The sequence below is a fragment of a genome, unplaced genomic scaffold, assembly GCF_019419815.1.
Source record: "Pyrus x bretschneideri cultivar Hongxiangsu unplaced genomic scaffold, Pyrus_bretschneideri_v1 Contig34, whole genome shotgun sequence".
Taxonomy (NCBI): Eukaryota; Viridiplantae; Streptophyta; class Magnoliopsida; order Rosales; family Rosaceae; genus Pyrus; species Pyrus x bretschneideri.
In genome coordinates this window covers 1,696,120-1,711,439 of record NW_025999657.1, presented here as the reverse complement: position 1 = coordinate 1,711,439, position 15,320 = coordinate 1,696,120, and positions in this window count along the sequence as shown.

The window sequence follows — 15,320 nt, the reverse complement described above, 5'->3', positions numbered from 1 at the left end:
AACAAATTTGGGCGCCAACTTCTCCCCGCACAAATTGCGTGACGACTCTACGTGACGCTGAAATGCGGTATTTATTACAGGTTTTAACGAAACATTTTTGTTTCTGTTGATTTTTAACAAAAAATTACATTTTTACATTTACTTGATACTATTCACTCTATCTTTATTTTTCATTAAAATTAAAGTGTTTTTTAGATTTTTCGTTAATCTTCCTTATTTATTATTATCTTCTAGTGTTACCTTTCTTTACTTAAAGTTACAAATAGGAGATTTTATGTTTGAATCTTATAGATAGCGATAACTAATTTATTTTTCTGCCCCTTAATTTAAGTATATCATTGTTCCAAGATGTTAATGCTCAAAATTGTAAGGTTAATAAACTTAATTAAATGAATGTAGATAAGCTCAAGAGATAGACTGAAATTAAATGGACTCGAAGATGTAAGTGGTTTACTTCTAAAAATTAGGCCGCATCTACTGTGTATATTGATTTCAAGGTTAAATAATGCTCGGCTAATAGATTTACTCTATCTTTTCTGATTCATCTGACCCTCATAATGGAGGTATCTACACCCTCTTATATAACCCACACCCTCTTAAGGCATCTCAAACTGGCATTTAATGTGCCAACCACTTGTACAAGCTTACCGACAACTTTTCACCTATCTGCCCAGGCTGTTGTCAGGGAAGTGACTTTCTAACAGTCAAATGGCACATCTTTTAAGACCCAGGTGGTCAACGAGCACTGCCTTGACTGCGTTTATGTCCCATCCTAGGTCGCTGTTGTTATTCGCACGTTGCTGTATAGCATTAGTAGCACTTAAGTAGTTCTATCCTTAGAGACTTGTGCCATAAAGTTGTCAGTGCACCCACGTGTTCTGCGCAGTTGGGTAGTCATCCTTTTGTCTTGGTCAGCCTGAACACTCGAGAGTCGATCCTATTCAAACTCTTTGACCTTGGGCTTCTTGGCCTTTTCTTGGGCTTATATCGTTCGGTATGCCTAAATGGGCCCATCGTTAACACAAGAAAACTATAAATTATTTTGAGGTCTCACTATAGACTAATTCATGAATTTCCTCACATAAGTTTTAGGCGTCACGTAAGTCTCATTTCCTTATAGATATAGTGTCAGGCCAATGACAGGACAACAAGTTTTTTAAATATGATGCATGTAGCCACTTAGTACTACGGTCTAATGGTATTTCTCTTACTTGTAAGTGAGAGGTCTTATGTTCGATTTATGGCAAGTCCATTGTAAGGCTTAGTCCACTCTCCTACCCTCTTAGTGTAGATACTAACATTTGTTCAAAAAAAAAAAATATATATATATATATATATATATATATGATGCATGTCAACAAGTGGCTTAGATTAAAAGGTTATTTGCATTATTTCAAAGGAGCTTCAATGAAAAGCTCTTAGGCTATCTCCAATGAAGATGGTTAAAAGGCTATACGCTACAAAAATGACCCGTTTGGTAAAAAACCTTTCTCCAATGGAGGGTTAGGCCAAAAATGTGTGAAACCCACCTGGCCAAATGTTGGCCAAAAAGTTAACGGGCTGGCTACTTCCAACCCGATTTTCGGGGCCTATTTGCCATCCTCCAGTTGTTGACATCAGCATGCAGAGGCTAGCTAATGTCATTTAGCCGTTGAATTTTTTTTTTCTCAGACGAAATTTGAAAAAAAAAATAAAAATTCTAATTTTATTTTATTTTTATAAACACTTATGCCATTTCTACACTATTTCTCACATCTTTTTCACCTTTACGTACTATCCTACCTCACTTTATTCCAAGTTTTCACATTCTATTCACCTCAAACACTCTTTTCATACACACCCCAAAAACTCTTTTCAAATGGCCAATTTTCAACCAAAGGTAAGAAATATTATTAAGATTACATAAAGATAAAAAAATTTTTGGAGAGTTACTTATTTAGTGACACGTGACATTCGAAATCCTATCTGTCACATTCCCGCCCAGGCCTCGACCACATCCCGGGCTCGACTTCACCATAGCACGATATTGTCCGCTTTGGGCCCCGACCACGCCCTCACGGTTTGGGCCCCTACCACATCCCTGGCTCAACTCCACCATATCATGATATTGTCCGTTTTGGGCCCCGACCATGCCCTCATGGTTTTGTTTCTAGGAACTTACACGAGAACTTCCAAGTGGGTCACCCATCATGGGAGTGCTCTCATGCGCTACTCGCTTAACTTCGAAGTTCCTACGGAACCCGAAGCCAGTGAGCTCCCAAAAGGTCTCGTGCTAGGTAGAGATGAGAATATACAGATAAGGCATAGAGGATCCACTCCCCTGAGAGATGTGGGATGTTACAATCCACCCCCCTTAAGGGACCGACGTCCTCGTTGGCACACGCGAGGCTAGGTTAGGCTCTAATACCAAATGTCATATCCTGACCCGGGCCCCCACAACATCCCGGGCTCGACTCCACCATAGCACAATATTGTCCGCTTTGGGCCTCGACCACACCTTCACGGTTTTGTTTCTGAGAACACACACAAGAACTTCCCAGTGGGTCACCCATCATAGGAGTGCTCTCATGCGCTACTCGCTTAACTTTGGAGTTCCCATGGAACCCGAAGCCAGTGAGCTCCCAAAAGGCCTCGTGCTAGGTAGAGATGGAATATACATATAAGGCATAGGGAATCCACTCCCTGGACAATGTGGGATGTTACACTATCCGAAAAATTATTGAGATTATATAAAGATAAGAAATCTAAAGGCAGGCTAATTTATTAGTGACAAGTAGCACTCAAGCTATGTTCGGATAACCTTATTGTAATATGATATTTTAATTCAATTAACCAATAAAGTTAAAGAACAAACTTAAAAATAATAAATTTTGAGAGGCCATGTTTTAGCCATTTCAGTAGGAGATGGTATATAAATATAGCCTGACACTATTCATTTTAAAATAATTTCATAAAGAGCTATAATTATGGACGGAGTTATGTGTATCTATTTCGATAGGAAATGGTTAAGATTGAAATACTAAGGACAAAAAAGGTGGTGGCATTTTCGTAAATAAGTTAAATTTTAGTGGCAATATCGTAAATAAGTTGAAGTTAAGAAGAAGTGGCGATATTATTTTTGTAAATAAGTTGAAGTTTAAAGCTTGTGTATAAACAATCGACCTAATCGTGTATAAACAATCGGAGCCACCAAGTTTTAACTTATTTACAAAAATGCCATTGCTAATATTTTCCTTTTTTGTTTTTTTTAATGTTCATTAAATGTTTTTAGTTGAAAATAAAAAAAAAAATTCAGACCCTTTCATTAGTTTTTCCTATTTCAAACATCTGATATCAGGTATTTTATTGATTTTTTCTTGATCTTATTCCTAAACTATAACTTTAATATTGGTTGTTTAAGTCCTCAAATTATACAATGTGATTGCACTTGTAGTCCTTTTTGCTAATTCCGTCAATTTCCTGTTAACTTGAGGGTAAAGTAGGAATTTTGTTAAATGAGAAACTATCAATAGTGTTTAGAGACCATAACTAAACTAGTGGTATAGTTCGAGACCAATGCTACAATTTAGCCAAAATAATAATTGGAGCAAGATATTCAATCTTTCCCTTGTTGATGCATTTTGCTTCGCTTTATAGAAGAGAGAGATTGTTTCCTAGTAAGTGCAAGCAACGAAAATGATAGTCCCTTGCGCGTTCACGCGAACTACTAAAAAATGGTGAGATTATTAGTTAAAGAATAAAGTCTCCCTTGTAGCATCAAACTTACTACAAATTGATTGTCAAAAAAATTGGGTCATGTTTTCACAAATGTTCATGGAGTTCTTCCAAAATACACATAATGCACTCAAAAATGACATTGACAATATCATGCAAATTCAACATAAAACTATTATTGGTAAATAATTAGGCGTTCATAATATCATTTTTGGAAAGACCCTGTTAATGCTAACGAACTCATTATGAGAATTCAATAAAAACTAGTTGGCTAAAAAGCTAATACTTTCTCTAGAGATGGTAGACTTACTCTTATTAAGTCTAGTATAGCTAGAATGCCTAATCATACTATGACTTTTTTAAATGTCACCCCAAAGTTACTGAAGCAATCAATAGAAAGAATAGAAAGTTTCTCTAAAATAAGAAGTTAAATTTCTCTCCAATATCAAGGAAGGATGTTTGTCTTCCTAAGTCTTTAGAAGGGCTAGTGTAACGACCCAAAAATTATTCAGAAGCTAAACCCAGTAGTAAGCTAAAACAAAGCCATAGTTAATCATAACTCTTTTAACCACAATAAATTTCCTTATTTGGCACTTACTCATAAAATTTATTTTGGTTATTTTATGGCTGCATCTAACCTCCTTGTTAGACTGCCTACGTACCCTCAAGTGAGATCAAGCCATTCATAGTTCACCGTCATAATTAAACTGTTTACTATAATATTCAAATGTTGGACATTAATGAAACTAAGTTCGAACTATGGAATTTCATCAAATGGATGTCAAATATAGAATCAGATTATCGAATGTAGTTTAAAAAGGCCAAGTCGGCCCACTGGCCATGCACCGCCACACGCGGTGGTTTTCCACGAACAAAAAACAAGATTTCTGACCAACTCTAAAAATTACCAAATTTCACAAGATTGTAGAACACACCACAAGGAAGAGTTTTCATACATGGGCTGAAGTCCAATTCGGCCAGGAAATGGCCTGAAAACGCCACGATTCGTTGGAGACCCTAAAATGAGTGTTCTTCGATTTTTCGAATCCACAGCTTCGCCACCCCCAAACTTGTCTAGGCTTTGTTTCTGGTCTCAAGAGGAGTTGACTAAGGGTGGTGGTCGACTGCACTACCTTAAAAAATGGTGGATAGTCGCCGAATCCCCCATAGTGCCGTCTGTGAGATCCTCACAAAATAGAGACAAAAAACTCTTGGACTTGGGGTGGAATTTGAAGAAGGAAGGTCGTGGAGTTGTGTGCAGGTAGTGACTGGTGAATTTCGTCGAAAAAATTAACGGAAATTGTAGAAATTCGCTACTCAGAACTGGGTCACAAACTAGGTTGTAACTGGGTCAAGGGGATCCGATGCTTCCTTCTATCTCCCTTGTCTCATTTTTCCTCCCTTCTCATTGGCTAGTTTCCCCATTCTTTCTCTCATTTTCTTTCCTTTTCCCGTCACAGCCACATACATGACTTCATCACAACGGTCTTTGCTCTAGCAAAGTTGGAGCCTTCTAGAATTAAAGGGTCAAAATGACCAAAATGCCATTGTCTTTGTTCATTTATATCTCCTTCGTTATAATCCGTTTAGCGAACGGTTTCGCCTACGCACTCGTAGGATTGACCTTTGTCACGCCCCGGACCCGGAATCGCTGAAAGAATTGATTCTGCACCCAGTGCGCGAATAAAACTAAAATAAATAAAAAGAAATTGAAACGAGTTTGACAAATAGTTCTTTGAAAATGATGCGGAAGGATAAATAGGCTGGTAGGATCGGGAATGAATCGAAAATCGACTTATTGAATATGCGAGTCAAATATGCTTGGTTCGAAAATCACCATTCGACTTCACGTACATCTCACGAATCCTTTCTCTAAATTGATCTGCACCCTCATAGACTTGGATTCGACTTCGCGATCACTGAGGTGAAAATTTGACTGTCATCAGACTTAACTCAAGTTATGAAAATACAGTGAAAAAGTTAGAAGGCTGCAAAGTTCCCTTTCTTTCCTTTCTTTCTTTTTTTTTTCCCTTCTTTTACTTTAGGTCTCTAGACTAGGGAAAAAAGGGTGCTTTCCTATTCTTTCTATTCTCTTGTTTTTTTTATGGTCCAATCAAAATTCTACAGGTGTGACCACATGTCAACCACAAACAAGATTAACACCTTTAGTTGGCTAACTATCAATTTGCCACGCGGCTAGCTCAACCCTTTGTGCAGCAACATGTCACCCATTTATTTGTCCTTTAAACTCTGAAAATTATTCCAAAAGATACTATTACTTCCAGATTAACTGATCTTAATCAAAATAAACTTTTTTTTTCTTTTTCTGGTATCTTAGGCATCCAAAATAACTACTTAGAAACACTTAATAATTTCAAGGTTTCACATTCTTCCTCTCTTAAAATAGATCTTGTCCCCGAGATTTTTTACTATTAAATAGTGAAAGATGTTTCACATTCGAGCTATTTATTTTAAACAAATCAAAACCTAACTTTATGATTTCACTCCCTATTCGAAAAAAAATGATTCTGGTCTTTGTAAATATTGGAATCTCCAGCAGTAATTATTGGCAATACATATAAACATCATTGGTCATACAACGGCATTGCCACAATTATTTCTCAAAATTCGAGTATAAGATTCGAGTATAAATAATCCAACTTGATGACTAGTCTTGCAATCAATTACCTTGCCTTTATCCACAATTCCAGATAGGGTAACGAGAATGTCCATTTACTTTCTACACCACATGGGTACAAATTTGTTTGTGTAGGCCTCCAGAGGTTTAGGGGATTGAAACCCAAGGCATCGCACGGTGCCCTTTACTTTTAATTCTTCTTAATTTAGGAGTGTCCATTTCTACAGCTATACCACATAGACTTCCCGCAGGACAGGGCACTCCTAATTCTTCTCAATTTAGGGGTGTCCATTTCTACACCTATACCACATAGACTATCCCGCAGGATTAGTCCATTAGCATAACACCCTCTGAAGGTTTAGGGGATCAAAACCCAAGGGAACCACACAATCCATTTCACTCTTAGGTCATCAAAATAATCCATGGAAGCCACACTCACTCTCCCGAAAGTAAGAGATTAACAATTATTATTATTATTATCATTTTATTTATTTATTTATTTTACATGAATGCACCTTCATCATAGGACTCATGAAATGATTCAATATCCATGCATTTCACACCAACAAAATAGAATAGGTAGTTTAGTTAGAGTTGAGAGAGAAAGACTATAATCATACACAGAGTAACACACAACACTAGCTACTACTATATGTAAATTCTCAATTCACTCCACAATTAGCCCCAAAATTGTGGATATATAAATGATATTATTTGTTAACCACAATCCACATGAAATATGTTATTAGTCCCATATACAATCCTTGTCAAACACCAACTTAATAAAAGGGGGAAAAATGTCCTGAGAAATCAATTAACACACATAAGAACTAAACAGAAAATCCTTGTAATCATATTCTAACTAGAGGTTTCATCAACATGGAGAACATGAAAATTTGCTCAAAATCGAGTTCTTAATCATCTACCAAGCTACCCATAATAACCAATGATTCAATCAAGCTAGCAATTCATGTAAGAAAAGATAAATTCCTGGATTCCCAAAGTCACAAATAATCTCACAATATGTTAAATAGCTTTTAAAATTTACCTTGAATTGTAAAGCTCAGCTCCACAACTTTGTAAGTAAAAATGATTTCCATAATTTGTAGCTGAAAACGATTCGTCACTTGAAAATTTACACGAAAGTTACAATTTTTGCAACATGGTTTTAAGAAGAACAACCATTTTCTGCTTTTTGAGCAGCTACTCAATGAAAAACTTGAGAATATAGTATATTGTAGAGTAGAATTGTAATACCCTGAAATTTAAATATATGAATTAAATGTTCATAATTATTAATATGTGAACGAAAACCGTTCGTGAAACAGAGTTATAATGAAAGAGTTCAAGAACATGTGTATATATATATATATTTGATTCCCATACCGTTCATAAAACAACGGGAAGGAAAAGAAAGAAAAGATAAGGTTTTTAATTTTGAGTAATTACGTAAATTACAAAAATGGAGATCTCGAAGAGTAGAGCAAAGTTTATACATTTGGCTAAGTCCAATTTGGCCTGGAAAGGCTCCAATTTGCCTCGAAACCACCGGAACCCTATAAATGGGTGGCCTCAAATCGTCACCTCCGGTGCCCCGCCGCCCATACCATTGTTTGGGCTTTGTTCTAGTCATCTAAGGAAGGGTTTTGGTGGAGGTAATTGTAAGAAATCATGTCACAATTGATGGGTTTTGGGCAAGGTCTCCCGTCGCACCCATCACTATTTTTGTACCAAAATACAATCAAATTTCCTCTAATTTTTGGTGGAACTAGAAGAGAGAGGGCCAAGGTGATGATTGGGAGCGGTTTATAGGTCCAATTTGTCGAAAAATTGGACAAGAAACGGCGAGGAGCCGCCAGTTGTGGAGATGGGTCGCATGGGTTTTGGGTCACATTCCATGGTAATGAAAAGTTCGGATCTTTATTTTATTACAGTGACTATGATTTTGGTTGGAATTTTTGCTAATGTCAATTTTAGTGGTTTGGTTTGACATAGTGATATTTACTTAGCCATTGACGATTACAGCTAGAATTCATGGGGAAGTTTGTGATTTTAATTTCGTTTGGTTTGGTTACCACAGTTATAAATTGTCATTGTTGAATTGGTTATTGTGAACGAAGTTGAGGACGAGCACTTATTCTTGTGGCTATGTGATAAATAAGGTTTAGTTTTGTTGACCAATAGAGTGTTACATATTTAAATTTTCTCTTTTAATTGATGAAATGTGAATGGTATTCTGAATGAGCGAGTCACTCATTTAATATATTTGTGGCTGCACTTTGAAGTAAATTAAAAAGAAAAGCAATTGAAAGAAAGATTTAAAAGGCTTTAACTTTTTACCATGGGCAATTTAGCTAATTGTGAAAATGAAAGGAACCATAGAATGAGAATTTATGTTAGTAGTGTTGCGAAATTGGCTTTAATCTTCTTTCCATTAACCAGTGAATGTGATTGGAAATTTCCAATGAATTTGGTTGAAATTTTTGATATTCAGTTTGTTAATTATAAAGCTTTGGGTTGAAATTTTGAGATTCTACTAGGTTGCTAATGAATGACTTAGAATTTTGATATTAAATTGGCCGAGAATAGTGATGGCTGGAAATTTATGCTGCCAATATTGAGTATTTTCTAATGATGGTATCGTCAGTGATGGTGGCTAAAAATTTAGAAGAAGGATTGTGGTAACGGCTGTGTATAGCCAATGGAGGCCATGAGAAATTTTGGCTTGATGTGAATATTTATTTTGCCAATGGGCATGGTTAGAATTTCTGATATTTATTTTGCCAATGAATGTGTTTGGGAATATGAGAATGTGAGTAATAATCATGATTATAATTCGTTGTTTTGCTTAATTTTGAAACTTGAATAAAATCGTAGATGGAGGAAATAGTTCAAATTTGTTTTTGTTATTAGATGGTTGAAATCTCGGGGATGAGATTTATTTTAACGGGGGTGAATGTAATACCCTGAAAATTTAAATATATGAATTAAATGTTCATAATTATTAATATGTGGACGAAAACTGTTCGTGAGACAGAGTTATAACGAAAAAGTTATTAACGTTTAAAGTTAGGGATATTTTTGTAATTTTGCTCTTAACTAGAATTCTCCAGAAAATTTGGAGTCTGAGGTGTGCCACCTGTGTGGCTGAGATGAAAAGAAAATAAGAAAAAAAAATGGGATGGATGGCGGGGATGAAAAGGAAAGGTTAGAAAGGAGGAAAAGGGGGAAGGGGAAGAGGAGGCCAGGAGGAAAAAGGAGGGGAGAAGGGTGCACACGATCACGGATCTTGGCCCAAAACTCGTGCAACCCGCCTCCTTAACCAGCGGCTCCTCGTCGTTTTTTGTCCAATTTTTCAACGAATTGGACTTGTAAACCGCTCCCAATCATCACCCTGGCCCCTTTCTCTTCTAGTTCCACCAAAAATTAGAGGGAATTTGATGGTATTTTCGTACAAAAATAATGATGGGTGCGGCAGGAGACCTTGCCCAAAATCCATCAATTGTGAAATGATTTCTTACAATTACCTCCACCAAAACCCTTCCCTAGATGATTGGAACAAAGCTCAAGCAATGGTAGGGGTGGCAGGGCACCGGAGGTGACAATTCGAGGCCACTCATTTATAGGTTTCCGGCGATTTCGCGGCAAATTAGAGCCTTTCCAGGCCAAATTGGACTTGGCCACAAGTATAAAGTTTGCTCTACTCTTCGAGATCTCCAATTCTATAATTTTTGAGAATTTTTAGAAATAGTTAAATTTTCCGGCAAGTTGGGACGTCCGGTGTGGCGGTGCACGGCCAGGGAGCCGACATTGTGTTTTTATGCGAATTTCGCTATTCTAATTATGCTTTTGGGATCTAACTGTTGTGGTTTGAATATTAATACGATTGTGGTATATGTGGGACTAAATGAATATTTTTGGATTTGGTTTGAATTTTGAAAATGTGAACTACGAAAGGCTTGATCTCGCTCAAGGGTACGTAGGTAGTCTAACAGTGTTAGATGCAACCTTAAATAACTCAAGAAATAATTTTTAGAATGGGAAGTGTTTTATAAAAGGAAATAGTGACAGAGTGAGAATAAAGTTGTACGTTTGGTGCTTAAATTTTTAATTATGAATCATGGTTGTAAACAAGACATATAATTAAAGAATTACGATAGGTGGTAGTTAACTAACCAAGAGTTTAGTTTGGGCCTATCACCAATAATATTCCCTGAAAATAAAATTTTTGGGGCAGGGGCGTTACAAGAATTGTCTACTTTGATACCAATTTTCACGCCCTAAACGCGAAATCACTGAAAGAATTGATTCTGCCCCTAGTGCACAAATAAAACTAAAATAAATAAAAAGAAACTGAAATGAGTTTGACAAATAGTTCTTTGAAAATGACGCAGAAGGATGAATAGGCTGGCAGGCCGGAGAATGAATTGATAATCAACTTATTGAATATGCGAGTCAAATATGCTTGGTTCAAAAATCACCATTCGACTTCACGTACGTCTCATGAATCCTTTCTCTAATTGGATATGCAGCCTCATATACTTGGATTCGACTTCCCGATCACTGAGGTGAAAATTTAACTGTAATCTGACTTAACTTAAGTTATGAAAATACAGTGAAAATGTTGGAAGGCTGCAGAGTTCCCTCTGTTTCCTTTCTTCTTTTTTTCTCCCTCTTTTTCTTCGCATCTCCAGACTAGGGAAAAAAGGGTGCTTTCCTCTTCTTTTTATTCTCTTTTTCTTTGTGGTCCAATCAAAATTATACAGGTGTGACCACATGTCAACCACAAACAAGACTAACACCCTTAGTTGGCTAGCTATTAATTCGCCACGTAGCTTGCCCAACCCTTGTGCAATCAACATGTCACCCATTTATTCGTTCTCTAAACTTTGAAAATGATTCTAAAAGATACTCTTACTTCGGATTGACTGATCTTAATCAAAATAAACTTATTTTTGTTGTAGGCCTATTTGATTGACTGAGTAGTCGTAGAGTGTCCAAGCTGCTGAAGAGTAGGCTTCTAGGTAGTCTTTAGGACTTTCTTTGTTTCCCTCATTGCTTTTTGCTTTGCTTGAACTTCTTTGGTCTTTGCTAATTGTTTATCAATTTTTTGCTAGAAAATTTAATAAACTTTCTTCCTTTTCTTTTTATAAGCAGACAGGCCTGCGTAGCCGATGCAATCGTAGGTGTTGGTGTAAAACTTTACAAAGTTGTTAGCCATAAGGTCGACAACTAGACACCTTACTTACAGAAGCAGACAAGTTCACGTGATCGCTAGGCTGTTAACCTTGGCTTTCTCCAATTTCGTAGGTTGCGTAGTAGGTATCACAACACTTTAGACTTGGTGTAGATCGCTCCGCACTTGGCAGAGGTGAAGTTTATTGACTATGTAGCTTGTCAGCAGTGAATAAGTGTAGCGTGGCTTTACTACTCGAAGGGTAAGCCGTAGACAGTTTTTTGGTAACCGTAGGCTACCTTAGTGCATTTGGTAACATCTTTAGGGTTCTAGGGCAGCTGTCTTTAGGGCGTATTGCGTAATGTACCCCATTCGCCTTTGGGCTCCGATTCCTTGTGGATTAGGCCAAGAGACCCAAAATCCTTTAGCTAGCTAAACCTTGAAAAAGGCCATTGTGGCTACTTTTAGGAATCCCAGCGCAAGCCATTGTGCACCTAGTTATACCAGGGCAGCCCGGCTCATCCACGTTAGGATATTCGGAATGTAAGTTTATTCTCCCGCCTCGGAGAGTATACCCATGTGGGTGTCGAGGACCTCTCATACTGGAGAGTAATTAGTTTATCCTCTCGCACTAGAGAGTAGACCCATGTGGGTGTTGGGGAATTGGTTTACCTTCTAGCACTAGAGAGCATGGTTGGTCCATCGAGGAGGAGGGAGGGGGCAATTCCTGCGATGAGTCATTAAAGAGGGTGTGGTCTTTTTTTGAAGTGTAGGAATGATCAGTTGTTGTAAACATGCAGCCAAGCCAAGTTACATATTACTTCTGAATTCCTCATTGAAAAATGAGTGAAACGAACGATAACTTAGATGTAAAGTAGAAACTGCATAACAACTGGATAGTCCTCGACTTATGAGGTGGTGCTCGTTGAGCTGCTTGAGTCTTTGTGCTTTGATGTAGCAGGAGGTCACACATAGTACTTCCTCATATTGTAGGCGTTCCACTGCTTTTCGATCTCTTTGTCGTTTATGGTGGCGAAGGTGTAATTTCCTTGCCGTCTACTTTACTGATCTTGTACGGACCTTCCTAGATAGGATTCATCTTTTTGGAGCCTTCTCTGCTGGCAGTGATGAAGGTTTTCCTTAGAACTAGATTTCTGGCCTGGAATTGCCAGATCTTGGCCTTTTTGTTGTAGCTGGAGAAGAGTTGCTGCTGGTAAACTACGACATGGGTAATGGTTCGCTACATATTCTCTTTTACGATATCTAAGCTTGTGGCTATCTCCTTACTATTCTGCTCGATGCTTGGCAATTGAGTACGGTGGCTTGTCGTTTAGTGGTGTGATACACCATCAAATATCCAGGGAGTTCATTTGGTCATTTTCCCTTATTGTCTGAGAAGGGACTTCTTGAGGCATTCGAGGATCATCGTATAAGATGCTTCAGCCTTCCTATTACCTTGAGGATATCTCGACGTAGACATGTGCTGCTTGATGCCATACTTTTGGAAGAAGCTTCGCTAAATCTTTGCCTATAAATTGCGGGGCGTTGTTTGTGACGATCGATTGAGGGATGCCAAATCGACAAATGATATTCCTCCATATGAAGCGCTATATGTCTGTTTGTGTCGTGGTAGTCATGGGCTCTACTTCTACCCATTTGGTGAAGTAATCGGTTGTCACAATCTTCATGTATTTGCCCCTAGTAGCGGGCGGTATTGGCCCTACCAAGTCAATTGCTCACTGTATGAACGGCCAATGACTCGTCTATGGGTGTAATTTACTGGCGAGTAGTGCTGGTACCGGTTTGTAATGCTGATAGTGATCATACTTTTGTACTAACTCCTTAGCGTTTTGGTACATGGTAGGCCAGTAGTAGCCTGTGTTTATAACCTTGTGCGCTAAGATTAGCCTCTGAAGTGATTTCCACAAACGACTTTGTGGATTGAACTTAGAACCTTTAGGTTGTCCGGAGGCGCTAAGCAACAGAGATATGGTCCAGTGTATGATCTTTGGACGAGAATGTCGTTCCACATGTAGTAGGCTGGCTCTATTTGGAGCTTTCTAGACTCCAACCTTTCTCGTGGGGAATATGTCATTGACCAGGCAGTCTATAATAAAACTTTTCTAGTTTGGAGTTGTACTAACCTGTGACACTTCGGCTGCTAACTCCACCTCTATGCTTGGCTTATCTAGATACTCCACTAGAGTAGAACGTTTAAGTTGGTGGTCGAGAGCGGAGCCTATGTCAGCTAGTGCGTCTTGTGAGCATTGTCTGCCCGCGGAACTTGAGTGAGGGTGTAAGTCTGAAATGCCTCAAGTAGTATGGGTAGTGATTGGCTAGGAATCAGAATGAATTACGAGCTTTTTCGCCGCTAAGTCTTTTGCCATTCGAAGGCCTGCTAGTAGGGTCTCGTACTTTCCTTTGTTGTTGGATGCTTTGAATCCTAGAGTGATCGCTTGATTGGGCATTCGAAGGCCTGCTACCTCTGGGGCATTGCGTTATGAAAGCGTGGTAGGGAGCCGTGGAGCTGGGGCCATGCTACACACATTAGGAGATGCTCAACTACCGGTATGAGGTCACTCTAGAGTTAAATTATGAAGTAAGGGTCGGCTTGGGCCGTGTGACACATATCAGGAGGGTGGTGTTCGACTGTTGGTACATGTTGCTCATATGTAGAATATTTTGGGATGACGAGAATAAAACTTGCTTTTGAGTATGTCCTTCTAGTGTTTATCTGCCCTTGGTGCACCTTTGGTCCGAGTTGTTGCGTTCGTCAAAAAATTTTGCATCCACTAGTGTCTACACCTTTATCGTCGCGCGTCTAGATTAAGCAGAATAGTGCATTATAAGGATGATTGCGTGCATCTGAAGGTAAAATTTAAGCTTCACGGTTGCAACAATTATCGTCAAAGTTAGCTTTTGAATTTTTGGTAGCATCGATGAGAGCTTTTGAACTGTGGGATATAGGTAGTTGGGACCCCAGCTCTTCTCGTATGATGGTTTGCTGCTTCAGATACCGTTAAACATGCGAATAGGTTATCTACTGCTTCCAGTTTGGATAATAGGAAGGTGATGTCAGGTTCTTTTTCAAGTCCTTGCATCTTGATTGGTGAGCCTTGTCCCAAAGTGCATGCTTGTCTGTTAGAGCGAAAGAGTCTGCGAGTTAGATTTTTTTTCATGATCAATTTTTCGAATAGTGGGTGTTCTGTTGGAAGTCTTTTTTGGAAGGCTGCTCTGCCTACTTGATCTCATCCGTGATGGTTGACCTGCTTATGTTAGTCATGTTCCGTCGAAGTGTCTTGTCGGTAAACTCGTTGCGTTGGAAATCACGCAATCGCTTGGTCAAGAGTCTCTCTACTTCTTCCTGAATTTGCATTTGTTGGGGGTAGCGGAGCTCTTGGCTGCCCCTAGTCGTGACCTGCTAGTCTAGGTTGTTCTTCCATGTATTCGGCTCGTCTATGCTGCGGCTGCAGTGTATGTGGTACGTTCCTCGCAAATGTGCGAATTTCTCGTAGGCTGCCGATTGAACTTAAGCTAGATTAAGTGACTGCTTTTATCTGTCCGCCGTGCTGCCTACTCCGATGTGAGGTGAAAGATGCTTCTTGCGGACTTGGCCGCGAATAAACACTTCGCCTGGAAGGTTGCTCATGTTGACTATCAAAGTATGACCCTAACCGTGAATGTATGCTCATTCGTGGGCATAGTCAAGAATGCATGCTCCTATGCGCGCTAAGACTGGAGTATACACTATCTCGAAGGCTTATTCAGGAGTGTACACTGCCCGAATGCTCG